At 35.0% G+C, this 5685-nt stretch overlaps 1 pseudogene; it reads left to right on the top strand.

The window, feature by feature from the left end:
- Nucleotides 1–299: 299 nt before the first annotated feature.
- On the top strand, nt 300–1447 carry LOC143629922 (putative F-box protein At1g30920; annotated as a pseudogene).
- The last annotated feature ends 4238 nt before the right edge of the window (nt 1448–5685 follow it).

Genomic DNA, 5685 nt, shown 5'->3' with positions numbered 1-5685 from the left:
AAATAGGTTAAGGGTCAAAATAGGTATTTTGAAAAAAGAAATTTATATCTTATTACTTATTAGAGTTAGGTTTATTTAACTATAGATAAACAAAAAAGTAATGCTATCCGATTAATTTAGTTCTCAATTTCTCATTAGACATGTTATTAAAATATTTTAATAGTGTACTATTTAATTAAAATAGAAGCCCAAACATTTAAATAGTTTACTGTGATAGACCTAAGTCCCTAACCAATATAGTTTCAATAGCTTCTGTTCTTCCATTTCGTCTCTAGTAAACCCTATAAATCAATTCAAAAATGTCTGATAACATACCTGTTGAAATCCAGTTGGAAATCATGAATCGCCTTCCTCTCGAGTCGTTGATTCGATGCCGATCGGTCTCCAAAACATGGAAGTCTCTCATTGACAGCTCTAGTTCTATCAAAATGCATCAAACTTCCCACCGCACACAGGTACAACATATACTTGTAATATACGAAGATTTACTTGAAATAGACTACGGGGGATATGAAGCTGTGGGAAAATATGTTTTAGTTGTTGATGATCATACTTTTCCCGAACACAAACTATCCCCCGCTCTTCCTGGTTGAGATGCTTGAACGTCCTAGGATAATCGGAAGTTCTCACGGTTTGTTGGGTTTGTATGGCGGTATCTATCGCGATGGCCGTAGGACGGACGTGGCTGTTCTTTGGAATATTTCCATTAGAAAAGCTGTAGCCGTTGCCCTGCCTCCTAATGTAGAAGGGATATATGGAACTGCTATAGGTTTTGGGGTTTGTCATAAGACTAATGACCCTAAGATTGTCAAGATTACATATCTTGATCATCACAAGACCAAGGTTATGGAAAGCGTCACTTGCAACCCTCCCGAGGTTGAGGTTTTTACCTCAACCACACGGGCTTGGAGAAGGTCATATGGCAATCTCCCTCGTAAATCAATTCAATTTGATGACTATAGTAAGGTAAATATAGACGGGGTTTTTTATTGGCTTGCTAAGGATGTGATTACTGTGGACGGTGGTTTTAGGCATATGCTTATTTCATTTGACATGACAAGTGAAGAGTTTAAAGAAGTAACCCTTCCAGATAGTTTTGCTAATATGGGTTACAAATTGTACTTGTATAAGCGAGGGGAATCTCTTGTAGTAGTTGTTGAAGATGAACCTCCCGTTAATGAGGATTTTGATGTATGGATGATGGGGGGTGGTGTTCCAAAATCGTTTACAAAGCTATGCACTGTTACACCAAATGGACATGCTTTACTAGCGGAATTTCGGAATAGTGGTGAACCCGTATATGAGACACTCGTGATTGATGATATTTTGATTGATGGATCTGTGGGTTTATATTATGCGTATCAGTACATGGAAACACTACTCTTGGCTGATCAGCCAAACTTTATGGTTTATGAATGACATTTGAAAGTGGAGCTAAGAACAAAAGGATTTTGAAGCATGCAGGCAAAGGCATAGAGATTAAGGTGGAATATAAGTTTCAGGGTGCTTTGTTTCGTTACTTGTTAATGGGTTAGCTCTTCAATATTTCAGGAACTAGTTTTAAATGATTTTACCTCATGTCTTTTGTTTATAACCAGAATGTCTATGTTTCCCAAAAGATAATTTCCATGAATTTGGGTAGTGTATTATTTGATTTCCTCAGCTACTGCTTTTTCAATAGAAATCCTAACAGTCATGAACATGAACACCACATGATTCTTGATCTGAATTAGTAAAAAGAGTCTCCATGCACTTGTGCTTTTGTATGTGGCTTGCACATATGTTTGGAAGTTTGAATGGTGGTTTTTAAATTATTATTATTATTATTATTATTATTATTATTATTATTATTATTATTATTATTATTCTTAACATTCTTAATTACTATGATTAATGTTGTAATTGAATAAAGAAGTCAATGCTGTGAAGCTGCAGTGCAGGGCATGTAATCTGCAAACAGAGGTTGCAAAAGCCTGTTTGGGTCAGGTCAAAATGAATATAAAGGAAAATCCTTAATTCAGTCAAAAAAAATCTGGGAAAATAACATAAGTGCGGATTCTCTCATTTTGCTTACCTTGTTATAGAAGAGATCTCACGTTTTACCAATGATAACGCCAACCTTGCTTTTTGACAATCTCGAATTTGCACTTCTTTTCAGTTATTTTTTTCAATGACCAGTTAGCTCATATATCGTAATCGTAGATTCCAGATTCAATTACATACAACAAATTTTGAATCTCTTCAAACACTTGAATGTCCCCTGGCGATGTAACAATTTTCTCATATTCACATCATGGCATTGCTTCCAAAAGAGACCTGGTCTTGTGCGTAACCACTTATTAAACCGATCAGTGAAACGCTTAAATCTGTTACAACTCGGGCTGACCCTAATATTAATGATAATGTTCTCATTTTTTCCATCTTTAGGTTAGGATCCGGGTACGACCATCACAACCGACCCTTTTATCTTTAGGTTAAAAAAACAAGTTTTTGAGTGTGAGAGACGAGAGAAATGGTGTTTTAAAATGTTATGACTAGGGGTGTTCAAGAAATCCGAAATTCGAAAAAAACCGAAATCCGAACCGAAATCGAAACCCAAATAAACCGATCCGAATTCTTATTCAGATATTCGGATCGGATCAATCCGAATATCCGAATAACTAATTCGGATTCGGATATGGAAATTAAAAAATTCGGATTATTCGGATTATTCGGATATCCGTTTAATCCGAATAAAAAAACATGTTTTTAGTGCTATTTTCCGGTTTGGTATATTTATTAGACTATTATTTGAAGTTTAAACTTAAAATTTGTGTTAAAAGTAATTCGTATTTTCCGGTTTATATGTTTATTGTGATTCTAAACTATTAAATGTTAGGAACATAAAAATAGGAAATTTTTTTATGTTTATTTCGGATTATTCGGATATATCCGAATCCGATCCGAATTGAATTCAGATAGATTCGGATCGTATAGGAATATTCCTAATTCGGATCGGATCGGATTTCGGATAAGGTCCAAAAATTTTCAAATCCGAATAACCCGAACCGAATAACCCGATAATCCGTTATCCGATCCGATGAACACCCCTAGTTATGACTGACTGAGTGGGGAAGAAGAGAAAGAGAATGATTCATTGTGCATGTGTCACTTGGCACCAAAAACCCCCCCTCATAAAATGGCTTATTGTGGGTGCTCTAAATAAAGAGTATATATCCTCTTTGGTACCCGACACCCATGTATGGTCTAGCAATACAACTTTATGAGATCGTTACTTAAGGGTTGTCATATTCAAACGCCACTCCCATGGTGTGTTAACAACTCTATACGGTTCGTATAGGGGCTATACGACTCGTATAGCCCTCACATGACTAACCAATGTACGAATGACAATTTTTCCAGTCTATACAGGTCGTATAGCCCCTACACGAGCCGTATAGGCTTCAAACATCCGATACTCTCCATCACAAAAGGACAAAATTTTGCACATATACGGCTCGTATAGGCCCTATACGAGCCGTATAGGCGCATATGGTGTCCAAATAACTTATATGGTGTGTGAATAACATATACCTTACTTAAATGATGATGCAAGAGCAGTGGCTATCGAGTCCTACGGGTCGTTTCTAATGGTATGGGTACGCTTGATATGTTGTACATGTTTGGAATATGTAAAGGTTTACTTGAGATTCTTTATATTTAATATATAAAATAAATTCTCCAACCATGTTATTATTTGACAAGTACCAAAACGCTTCTTCAATATTATATAATATAAAATCCAAGACTTGACCAAACAAACAAGTCGGCGACTGGATTAGGGTTCTTTAATACTATATTATCATTAAATCGGCGACCAATTTGGTACTTGTACTAATTTGGTACCCGCCACATACCTATACAAGTATAGGTACCCAGACTAATTCAGTTTGTTTGTTATTCGTACTCGTACCGGTTTCACAATCGACGAAAATTTGAAAATAAAAAAGCAAATTGGTACAAAACGGGTAGCGTACCGAAATACCCGTAACAATACCTGTACATGTACACGTGCCATACCGAAAATTTTGGTACGAATATTGGTACTTGTTTTTATTGAATTTTCGGTACGGGTACAACTGGGTAGAAGTACGGATACAGATACGGGTACTGTACCAAGCTTTTCCCTAAATGAAACTATTGCAATATATTTAAAGGCTTGCACGAAACCAAGATAATCGAAGTAACTGAACCAAAGTAAACAAACCAAATCAGAATCCAATTGATTGATTATATATTTAGTTTGATTATTATGTTTTTTTTAAGAAAACCAACTTTCTGATTTGGTTTCAGTTTGCATTAATCAAGAACTAGAGAAAAAAAAAACCCGAATATATCAATTAACAAATGGTGTTGCCAAAAATTTGAAGTCTCAAATATGTAACAATAAGTTAATTATTAATTAACAAATAAACTTAGGCATGAAATTTCACTCCCAAGTTCATTGTTTTGACCTATTTTTTCCATTTCAAAATTTTCAAGCCTAAATGGTAAAATCGAAAAAACCAAAACCGACTGAACCCAGTTCATTGTATTGCTGGATGTGTATTATTGATCCACCAGGGTTGTTCACTGAATACGAACTAAAGGAGTGGGAATGATAGGTTGATCAACATGAATCACTTTGGTCCCTGTTTACCATTAAGGTTTTTTGGGGGTGACAATCTCTTACATAATTTACAGCAGCACATCATGAAAATAATCATGATTTGGATTGTCATATCTAACGCATTTATTAAACTTGTCTTTCTCGGGTTGACCTATTTAACCTGGTTTGTTAAACACCTCCAACCTTTTTAATTAAACAGATCAACTACCGGCTTTACCAATTTTGTATAACCACCAACTCGATCAACACATTTACAACTCGATTACTACACGTTTGACAAATTTAAATAAATGGATTAAATAGGTGTGTTCCAGTTACGTGATTCTAAAGGTGTGTGGTTATGGTTGATGCTTTTGTGAATGAAAATCTGGGTTAAATACAAACTGAAATCTGTCAACCCGTTACGATCAGCGTCTATAATCTTTTGAATTATAAATACAAACCTGAAACAACTTTGTTTTTCATGTTTGAAAATAGTGTGGGCTAAATATATGAGTCTTATGTATTAGATAGTTTAATTTATCTTTCGTTTAATCATTGTATGGGGATGAGACACTGTTGGTTGTAACAAGTCTAATGGTCAAGTCCATTTGGGCCCTTGATGTAGTGACCTAGATATGGAGTATATATACTCACATATACAACTCACTTTTGGAAATAAAACAACTTCTTACAAACTTCATCTTTTTCTCTATTTTGTGTTTGCAAAACTAAGATCCGGATCCGAGTATTGTTAGTGATTTCCACTAACTAACAACACGGATTGATCCAAGTAAAGTTGTGAGATCCGTTATATAGGACTTACAATTGGTATCAGAGCTTTCGGCTCTTCTTTTTGTGGTTTTCGGATAATACTTTTCGTATTTTGATCTTATTTTTGTTGGATTGAGGTTGTTTTTCGTATTATCAACTACTTTTAGAGTACCTTACACCTTAGATCTACACGAAAATAATCAAATATACGTTTTTGGTGTTTTTGAGTTTTTATGTCCGGTTCAGATTTGGTTAAAAAACTCAGATTTTTGGTCGATTTAGTG

This window comes from Bidens hawaiensis, unplaced genomic scaffold, assembly GCF_021521415.1.
Source record: "Bidens hawaiensis isolate Kalapana, Puna unplaced genomic scaffold, B.hawaiensis_p1.1 tig00005482_1, whole genome shotgun sequence".
NCBI lineage: Eukaryota > Viridiplantae > Streptophyta > Magnoliopsida > Asterales > Asteraceae > Bidens > Bidens hawaiensis.
Note: the sequence above shows the minus strand (reverse complement) of the source record. Positions and strands in the feature narration are given on the sequence as shown.